Below are 11,517 nucleotides of genomic sequence, written 5' to 3' on the forward strand. Positions count from 1 at the left end.
AGCTACATTGAATGAAGGCACCCTGAAATTTAAATTATATATAACGAATCATACAAAATGAACACGTATATTTATTGATAAAAAAAGGATATTGATAATAATATAAAAACTTTAAATATCTTACCTCTTCATCCATTAACAACATGTCAACACGATAGATCTGGTTATCATAACCATTCATTTTTTATCCCACATAGATATGATCTTAGCTTTGATGGTATAATTGGTGGAATGAGCATTAAGTGACCTGAACATAGTAATATGATTGTTCTCCATTTCACTGGTAAAGAAACATAATATTAGTAACTGATTCTAATTCTGATCTATATAAAAATGAATAAAACAATTAAAAATAGGGAAAATGGTTTAACCTCAGATTTCGAAAAAACACAGCACGAGAAAGAAAGACAATTTGAATGTCGAGTCAGAGTCTTGAACTTCTGGTCTTATTTATACAATAAAAGTTGAGTAAATTATGGCATAAATGGAAGCTATTTTGGAAGTTATAAATCATTTGCAAAAATAAAAATTTTTGGGAGACAAAATAATTTGGGTAACGGTTTTAATTTCCTAATCTGTTACTATTGGTTTGCTATCAAAACTAATAAATAAAAAAAAAATAAACATATTTACAGTTACCTAAATAATGATTTTTTATAAACAATGTGTGCATTTTTTTTGGATGTTGCAAATAAAGAAATTTTAATAGTACAATTGCTCATACCATAGTTATAACAGAATTCTATAAAGAAAGAGTTTGAAAACCATAACCTGTACACTTTGACATTTGACCATTTGAGCTAAAACCAGATAAGGATGAGGCAAAATCTGAGGAAGAAATGTAAAGACCTACAATGTTAGTAATCTAAGTAAATACAGACGAATCATTGATTTAGGTTTTTTCGTGCAAACATGAACAATACTAACATAAACAAAATTGATAACAAAAATAAATTAAAAAGAATTATCGAAACAATAACAGAGATGAAACAACAAAACATAATATTTTGCAATTGTTACTAACATAAAAACAGACAGAGTCGGTGGATTATCACAAATTTCATTGATAAAACCAAGTAAACAACATAGTAATTATAAATTTCAAAAAAGATTGATACTAAATAATTGCAAATTGCGTATCTGTAATTTCTTAAACTATCCTTTAACTTCCGATGCTGAATCCGAACATTAATCTTCACTTGACAAGAGCAGGGCTGGGAAGAAGATGAAACGATTTAGGGTTTTTAATTTGGAGAATGAATGATTTACGTAATTTAGGTTACTTATATACCCGGGTCAAAATAAACAAAATGGGCCAACTAATTCGGATCCCGTGCGTGAACCATAGGCATCCCACATTTTCCCGCCAAAAACCTAAAATGGTTGCATAATAGAGGGACACGTGTCCCACACTTTATTCATATATTATATATATAGATTAGGATGAGAGCACAAAGGTTATGGATTAGGTGGATCTATAGTCAAAGCATAAAATTGATTCGTTATGTCAATAGAATTGTAAATCCAACAATGCCAACTTTTATTTTCCTAAAAAGATTTAACACAAATTGTTCAATATCCGTAGTAAGTTATCCAGTCAAATAGAAAACAAAATATTGAAAATTTTCGAACAAAATTGTTTTGAACTTGTAAGGGGACCCTTAAAGTTGTAAGGCAAGGTATGGTGGTTTAACATGGAAGCGGGTGTTAAAGCGACTTCCACTTAGCCACTTAGGCAACAGTCGACGGGCTTTAACTAACTCATCCTTTAACTATCATGTTGCGGTTTTTTTAAACAACCAACGGCGACATTTTATTGCCAATAAGAGGGCCATCAAGACTTTGGAAGTCCTAAAATACAAAGAAAGAAACGACGTTACTTTACCAAGTCTCTAATGTTAAAATCACACCAACGGTCCCACTATAACTCCCCAAATTTAGACCTATTTTTAATCGATACAAAAGACTCCACTTTGATATCTTCCAGCATCTTAGGAACCGTCTCCCATCTTATTTTGGTTTACCTAGTATTTAAATAAAATAAAAAAATAAAACAAATATAAATTTATGTGTGTGTGTTTGAGTGGCCCCCCACATTTTCCAACCTTTAACGTCCGTGAAGGGCTTGGCATATCTAGCTTTGGCACCCGATGATGGCTCCCTAGGGCGGTGTATAGGGCCTTAACAAGCCCATGTGACAAGGGCGCAAGACTAGAGCGATTGGTCTAAGGTAAGACTCTTCCATGATCCTATCAAATTTTTTGATTGGTTTTGTGAATAATAATAACCAAAATCGAACCAAAACATTCCGTTAGTAGAAATATTAAAACAAAATCATCGGTTTTTCATGTCGTTGATCTTTTTTTTCTTTTGTTCATTTTTCTCGGGCTCGGTTAATTGGTTTTACCCTAACTAAATATGCATAAACCTCGTCTTCGATGTTATCGCCGTGTAGATGAACAGAAAATTAGTTCCTTAGAAGTTTCGCCGTTCAAAAAAACTTAAAAAATCGTTGCATTCTTACCTTAAATCAAAAGACAAAAACAACCACACAAAGCTTTATTGGTGCATTCCAATACTACAAATGTCAAAAGACAATAAACTTCCAAAGGATGCTTCGACAGAACGTGGTTTTCTCTTCTCCATCAATATTATTTAGTGACTCGTCAACTTCAGTCGTTTTCCTTGAAGCTTTAATATTCCCTTTATGTTGAGGTTAAAAACGTAAATTTTATGTAAACTACACTAATAATTTATGAGTTTGCTTTCCGTTTGATAATTTTTTTTTTTCCTAACAAGATAAAATCCGTTCAAAATCTAAATGGAATGAGATATCGGTATTGTAGTAGTAAGTTTGACATTTAGCTTGAAAGAAGTAACTAAACAAAATTTATCTTTAATAAGTAGGTGACCAAAGGGCATTTATCCCAACATTATATTTATGCCTGTAAACGAATCGAACGTTCATTAATTGTTTGTGAACTTGTTCGACGGGAAGTTCGTTTATTTAATAAACGAACGAACACGAACACAATTTTTTATTCATTTAGTTAAACGAACGAACAGAACATGAACACACATTTTGTTCGTTCATTTATGTTTGTGAACGTCCGTTTATGTTTGTTCAACTGTGTTCGCTTATGTTCATTTATTTACATTTGCTTATGTTCGTTCATTTATGTTTGTTTATGTTCGTTTTAATTTAAATGCATAAGTAGTTACATTTATATATATATTAAACATAAATGAACTTTCTAACTACTTGTATAAATATTGGTAATTGGGCTTTCTAGTACTTTTTTTTGAACGGCAAATTTGGATCACTGACGGACCACTGGAGTATCATCGTTTCACCAGCGGAACCACCCGATCATATCCATCTCCACTAGGCATAATGCCTATACACCAATTCAGAAGGAAACCCAATAAATATGGAAACCCAATAAATATGGAAAAAACCCCTTGTGGAAATCGAACCCAGGACCAATTTTTCTGGATAAATACTAGAAACAGTAGCTAATTTGTATGATTCATAACTATTCTTACATCTTATCTTACTTTAACCATCTGGCTTAGTGCTAAGTCATTCTCGAATGAATGTTTGCTCTATTATTGTCTCTTTACTCTTGCCACTTGCTTGATTACTTTTACTTACTTTCATAATCAAATCAACCCTCTAATCTTTTTTTGTTGAACGGCTAAGTTTTCCCCTTAAATGCCTACACCTCTCAAGGATTGAACCTTGATCTCCCCACAAGAGATAATTCCTCTTGACCACTAGACTATAACCTAAGTGGCAACCCTCTAATCTTTTATCAGGTCATTAATTAATTAGTTTAAACGCTACACGTTACGTTCCTTGAGAGACCGACACTTGGTTAGGCTTACCTAATTATTCGATGCATGACATGTTCACCGGTTACTATCTTTTCGTATAGTTAAAGTTCATTTAAATGCTTTTTACAAATGATTAAATATACAAGATTTTCCATATCAAGTGTAGACTTGCTACTTATTTATTATTTTGTTGTGATAGTTTTTAAAAGCGTCAATATATTACTATCAAGCCTTCTGATTGAGTGGTAACTATTGGATATTAGGATTATCGTTATGAGCTAACGGGCCTATTAGAGCATTCACATTGGAACCTTTATATTAATACATTTATATAATATAGAAGAAGATATTGAGGAAACAACAACAAAAAAAAAAAAAAAAAAAAAGAGCTACATTGGAATCTCTATAATAGAGAAAGTTTTTTAGATATTAAAGTAAACCTTAGAGGCTCATATATCCATGCCTTTATATTTTTATTGTAAGTGTGTAGGAAAGAGAATGAATTAATAAAATAAGTGATTGTGAGTATAATAAAGAAATAGATAGTTGGATGTGGGAGGTGAGGTTTTTGAAAAGTAAAGTTAATTTAGAGAAAAATGTGTTTTTTGATTAAATTATATAGATGGAGATAGAGGCTCCAATGTGAATGTTTTTAGATATCTAGGGTTTACGTTTCATGCTCTGATACCACGTTAAATGGTAAAATACAATATATAGAACATGGATCGTAAACCCAATATATCTAATGGGCCCCTAAGCTCATAACAGTAATCATAATATTCAATAGTAACTCAATGACTTTCCAAATGGAATGTCATAACTTGGAGTTTTGTTTGAGACAAATTTTATTTCGAGTTGAGCCAGAGGGTTTTCACAATTGTGGGTTTTCTTTCTTTCTTTTTTTTTTTGGGGGAGGGGGGGGGGGGGTGGATGGGTAATCACGTTCTCTTCTTCGAACGGAGGGGTGATCCATTTGCTAAAGTGATCTCGGGCGTCCATGCCTTTACTGTTAAATAAAGTGTCATATTTTAATTGTTACCCATATCAAATGCTTTGAAAAAATCCTTCAAATTTTGTAGTATCGTATCAACTTTATATATAAGCTAAAACCGACAATATCATATCTCTTAAAGTTCAACAATCAATATCTAGAAACCTATAGAGATATATGATGGGAAGGTCAACACAACGATACATCTAAGTGGATCTTGATTTGTGTATATTACCAGTAAAGTGATCAAATTGGGTTGGATAGCGAACGTACCATGTTGTTTGTCCAGCAATTATTTAAAAACTACAACTCCATAATGCGCAAAATAATGGGTATCCCTATGCTTTTTACCAACTTTAGAAGAAGAATTTGCTATATTTAAAACAATAAATTATTTTTATTTCTATTTAGGATGATCATAGAAAACAACAATATCCACTGACTATAATGATCATAGTATTAACATATTGACCTCTAATGGACTCTAACTAACAGAACCCTAACGTCACTAGTCTTTTGTCCCCGTAAAAACGTTTTAAGTTAGAAAAAAGTCCCTAAAGGTCCGATTTAATGTTACAAAAATGTAGAATTTTCTGGCCAAAATAAAGTTTCCAGCAAAAAAAGTGTTCCAGCGACCTTAATAATTGAGGATTTTACTAGAAAAATGTTTCTAAATGTCCGTAATAAGGTTAGAAAGAGGTCTGGAACGAAAAGGTTGAGTTTTCCGGCCAAAAATGTTTTTCCAGTGACCAGAGACTAACGACGTTAGTATTCTGTTAGTCAGGATCCATTGGAGGCCAATATGTTAATAGTTGGAACTGTCAGTGGTATTTTTTAAGTTAAGACTGCTGACGACCAATAACTAATAGTTGGGATTATTAAATCCAATATCATTTTGAAAATGACATTAGTGGAAGATCACAATCAAATTTATGGTCGAAAAGGTTAAAAATTCCAAACAAAATTATTTGGTAGGCTGGTGAGTTGGTAATATAACATATATAATTGATAAAATAATATAATATTTATGCATTGTTTTTTTTAGATAATATAATTAAAAGAACTTTCAATTGAAAAGTGATCACCGGTGGACGTGCCGGAGTGGTTATCGGGCATGACTAGAAATCATGTGGGCTTTGCCCGCGCAGGTTCGAATCCTGCCGTCCACGTTTTTGGAAAACATTATAATAATTATTTTTATTAATGAGTGGAAAACTAATGTATCTTTCTTTTAACTAGACGTAGTATCTTAATCTCTTATTATTATTATCTTTAATTATGTTTAAGTCAAGTTATGGATGCTCCTAAATATTGGGATCCAAACAAACCAAACGTTCGACGAACAATTCGTGAACAATTTGGTGGGAACTTCGTTTGTGTTTGTTCGTTTATTAAACAAACGAACACGAATAAGAAATTTAGTTCGTTTAGTTAAATGAACAACCATGAACAGAGGTCGTGTTCGTTCATTTATGTTCATGAACGTTCGGTAACGTATTCGTTTGTGTTCGATAGTTCATTAGTGTTTTTAGTTTGTATATTTTTTTTTAAATATTTAAAATTTCGATAAATAAATATTTAATAAGTGTCAATTCATTATATATTCTATTCATGAACGCTTGTCTGTGTTCGTTTGTTTCTTGTTTGTGTTAATAAACATTAGTTTGTCATCATTTGTGTTCATCAACGTTCGTTTTCGTTCGCTCTCTAAAGCTAACAAACGATGAAACCCTTGGTGGATTGTTTGTGAATGTTTACTTTGTGTTATATGTTTTTTTTTAACATGTAACACGATGATTATTTAACCCTTGGTGGGTTGTTAAGAAAAAGTTAACACGATGATTATTTAACTCGTATGAAGATTGTGAAAGAGATTCATGAATACAATCAAGTTTTGAGTTTTTACTCAAACTTTTATTAGTTTATTTGGGTTATATGTTTCATCTTTAAACTTAATTGACATTTATTACATACACATTTAGAAGATTGATTGAACTTTAATTGAAGTGATTATATTATGAACATTTTATAATTTTATTTTTATTTTTCAATGTAAATAAATAATAATAGTAATTAATTAAAACTAATACGAGAAACGTTAATGACATTTAATTTGATGTGATTTTGTGGCAAAAAACATGTCACTAAAAGCTCAAAAATGTGTGTTAGTAAGTAAAAAGTGACACTAAAAGATTTTAGCGTCGATGCTTCTAAAGACAATATTTATGATTCCAACAAGGGTTTTTAGTAGCATTTTTTTCGTTTTTCTGACACCTTTTACATTTCGCTAAGTGACATTTTTTTGTAGACTTAGTATCCCATAATAGAGCTCAACATGCTCATAAGAGTCTACCCCAAATAACCTATTGGAACATGTATGGCCTATTATACTAATTTTTTTTTCACCAATACTATTTTTTCTTGTAGACGCGTCTACATTATGTACAAGCCCGATCATTCGAGCAAATCTGTTGACAAAAGGTCATCCGCGCCCTACACATACAAACAACGCTAATAACTAGACATGCCTATTGATGAGGATACGTCCTTGGTCGGACCGAACCATCGTCAAACATAGAACCAAGTCATAATACATCGAGGAGGGAACGAACCGTGCACCATAAACGGAACGGACAAACATAATGATACGCCATAACTAACTGGGCCCCACGGGAATAACCGCCCTGACATTGACTGGTCCGGCCATAACTAACTTGCCACGTCAGCATACCCAAAGACTATAAATACCATACTTAGACTTCCAAAACGGGTAACTGCCACTTTCTCTCTCTAAACTCCCCCCTCTCTCTCTCCCTGACCTACTTTCTCCTAACAAATACTTATTCTCACGCCCGAGCTTGGTCACAGAGAGGCCCCCCTCCCTGTGACGAGGCTAACGGTGTGTTTCCTTGTGATCTTTCAGGTTCATTGCTTGGTCATCTGAAGCCATCACTGTAACCAGGTCGGACCAACTGGTTTTTGAGCCTTCAGTGGCGCCATCCCCTCGAATTCACCCAATTCGTTTCCTGTTAACTTTGTTTAGTACAAAACATGGATTCTACAACAGCCGCTCCAACAAGCACTTTCCCGTCATTCAATGACATATGGGAAGGAAATGTTGCTCCCACAACTGCCTCAACAGCAGTTGCCGCCGCAGTGGCTTCTATGGGAATAGCATCAGCACCTCCAGCTGCAAGTTCTGTAATCGCAAGCTCTGTCACCACGCTTTCGGTCACTGCTCCAGTCGCTACACCACTACCTACCTTTGACAATGCTTTCCTATTACGGAACGCCGACTTGTTACGACAGCTACAACAGCAGCAGCAGCGAGAGGAAATGTTGTAGAGTTTCCGCACGAACTTGTTCAGCAGCGTGTATCCAGGGAGCAATCCCGTTTCTATCGGTGCTCTCACCTCTGGATCTATGGTAAGTTCCGAAATCTCTACTCCCATAACATGTGTTGCACAATTCTCCTTGTTTACGAACGCTTCAATGAATAACGGTCTTAACGACCTGTTTCGCCTGGGATCTATGGGCTTAAACCCTCAGGATCAGGAGTTGATCATGCCGTATCATCCCACGTCTATGACTTCTCAGTCAAAGTTCACAATGCGGATTGTTAATGCCCCACTCCCGGCCAAGTTGAAGATGCCCCCCACTTTGAAATTTTATGATGGTACGTCCGATCCGGACGACCATATGTTCGCATTTGCCGGAGCAGCTAAGGTCGAACAATGGCCCATGCCGGCCTGGTGTCACATGTTCGCTCAAACTCTTACCGAATCAGCCAGAGTATGGTTCGATGGACTGCCAGAAGGATCGATTGATCATTTTGAGGATTTCCGGCGTATATTCTTGCAAAATTTCTGCCAGCATCGTCGCTGCAAGAAAGATATTACCGAAGTACACCACATAAAACGCCGCGACGAAGAGTCCGTAGAAGATTTTATAGATCGTTTCAACCGAGAGAGCATGCAGATAAGCGGAGCGGTCGATCAGCTCCGAGTCTCCGGATTTTGTCACGGGGTAAGGAACAATCAGTTGGTGGAAAAGCTCCACGAAGATCTCCCTAAAACCATGGAGATACTCATGGAGCGAGCTCGAGCCTTTGTCCGAGGGAAGAGTGCCTGTGGTCAGCCGAACGAAACGGCCGCAAGAAACTCCAAAGCTCGAGCCACATCGTGGAGACGGAACGCGTGACCACCAAAAGACAGAAGTAACAACTGGAATAGAAACCGTGATCCGTATCAAAAATCCGATCGAAGCAGTTTCCGGACTGGAAACGTGCGATTCAACACTTTCTCCGAACTAACAAAGTCACCGAGCGAAATCCTCAGTACGGAAACCACTCGGTTTCCTACACCATCAAAGCAGCGACCCACTTCGGATAAACACTCCAAGAAGTACTGCGAGTATCACTGAGACAAGGGGCATACAACTGATGAACGTTGGGCATTAAAACAAGAGATCGAAAAGGCCGTACGGTCCGGTAAACTTTCTCATCTTGTGAAAGAGGTAAAAGACGGAAAGAAGCCCGCGACAGCAAACGATAACCCAAACACCGAGGCCAGAATCAATATGATCCGGTCTGCCGAGCCAAGAGGGGTAAAACGGTCAAATTAGCATATGGCAGCTTGGATGCACCGGCCCACGTATTTCCCTCCGATTGATCCGGAAGACGCTCGAGAGGGACCAATCACGATATCAGCTGTAGTCGCAGGACACTTGGTCCGGCGGATCTACGTGGATGGAGGAAGTGCTTTTGAGATAATGTATTTACAATGCTTCCAGCAGCTAAACCCCCAAACAAAGAAGAAGTTGATCGAAGTATCCACCCCTCTGATAAGTTTTTCAGGAGAGGTAGTTCGTCCGATAGGGCAGATTACTCTTCCGACCACATTCAAAGATGGTGACAAGAGCAGAACCGTACAACTAACCTTTCTGGTTGTTCGAACCCACTCTTCACACAACATAATACTCGGACGACCCGGATTACGAGCTCTCAGAGCAATCAGCTCTACGATACACGGTGCCATTAAATTTCCCACCGAAGCAGGTGTCGCCACTATACTTTCAGAGTCAAATTCCTTTGTAGCCAAAGTAAGACATGCGGCAGAAACGAGCTCCAAAAAATCTGAAGTACCCACAGAACTTTGGGCGATCAATCCGGATTATCCCGAACAACAGGTGGCTATCGGCGCCCAGCTCCCAAAACAAACAAAGAAACTCCTATGGGAACTACTGAGTAATTCGATTGTTGTCTTTGCGTGGAAGCACTCCGACATGCAATGGGTTCCCCGCTCCATGGCACAGCACCACCTGAATGTAAAGGAATCGATAAAGCCTATAGCACAAAGGAAAAGGCACATGGCACCGGACCGAGCCAAGGCAATTGCAAAAGATGTAAAGAGTCTCTTAGACGCTAGAATCATCCGAGAAGTCTGGTATCAAACATGGGTGTCAAATCCGGTCATGGTCCGAAAAAAGGACAATTCCTGGCGAATGTGTATCGATTTCACTGACCTAAACGACGCATGCCCCAAAGATTGTTTTCCATTACCGGAAATTAATGAGAAGATCGATTCTGTCGCCACGTTTAGGTTGAAGTGTTTTCTAGACGCTTACAAGGGGTACCACCAGATACAAATGGCAGTTGAAGACGAAGACAAGACAGCGTTCGTCACCAATGAAGGAGTTTATTGCTTCACCAAGATGCCATTCGGTTTAAAAAATGCCGGAGCTACATACCAGCGTTTAATGAGCAAAGCTTTCAAAGACCAGATCGAACGGAACTTAGAAGTGTACGTTGATGATATAGTGATCAAAAGTCATGATGAAACTACCATGTTGAAGGACATACTCGAAACCTTCACCCGGCTCCGGAGCATCAACATGAAGCTAAACCCCAAAAAGTGTACATTCGGAGTAGAAGAAGGAAAGTTCCTGGGGGTCATGGTCGGATCAAGAGGTTTGCGAGCCAACCCAGACAAGATCGACGCTGTTCTTACAATGAAAGCTCCGACGTCGGTTAAAGAAATTCAGTCCTTGAATGGACGACTTGTAACACCTCGAAATTTTGTGTCCAATAATGTGTTAACACGTGTCATGAGTTTACACGTGGCATTAAATATTAAATAAAGGACTAAAGTTGACAAACCTTGTAAGTATGTAAATTCGAGGGTTATAAATGTCAACGAAGGGTAAATATACTGTATAGTAACCCTAAACGATGCTCGTACCTTCAAACGAATAAATCATGGATCGTACGGAGCGAAACGCGGAAGAAAGTGAGAGATTACGAGCTGCAGGGATTAATTGTGTCAACATGTTTAATTTATACCTCTGAGTGACCCTTTGACGAACCCGAAGCTTTGTAACAATAAAATACGCTCACTAGAATATACTATATAAATTTCGCGAAGTTCCGTTTTAAAACGAGAAAGTTATGATCAAATTCGTATGCGAGGGGTTAAAAGCGTCAACAATAAAAGTTAAGGCTTTTCGGATAGTAATTAAACTAACCGGGGACTTAACAATGCGGATAAAAGGCACGAGGCCCTTCATTGTAAATAATCGAGGGCCAAATCGCAAAGTTACCCCTTCGAAACCGAAAGGTCAGATTAATCATTACAAAAGATTTGAAAATCTTTGAAATCAACCCTCAGGCGGGCCGCATGGGTGAAACCAGC

At 37.0% G+C, this 11,517-nt stretch overlaps 1 non-coding gene across 1 annotated transcript; it reads left to right on the forward strand.

Moving 5' to 3' along the window:
- The first annotated feature begins 5,915 nt into the window (after nt 1-5,915).
- TRNAS-AGA lies at nt 5,916-5,997 on the forward strand. The gene has a single exon. It is a non-coding gene; the product is annotated as a tRNA-Ser (tRNA).
- The last annotated feature ends 5,520 nt before the right edge of the window (nt 5,998-11,517 follow it).

The sequence above is a fragment of the Helianthus annuus genome, chromosome 16 (assembly GCF_002127325.2).
Source record: "Helianthus annuus cultivar XRQ/B chromosome 16, HanXRQr2.0-SUNRISE, whole genome shotgun sequence".
Classification (NCBI taxonomy): Eukaryota; Viridiplantae; Streptophyta; class Magnoliopsida; order Asterales; family Asteraceae; genus Helianthus; species Helianthus annuus.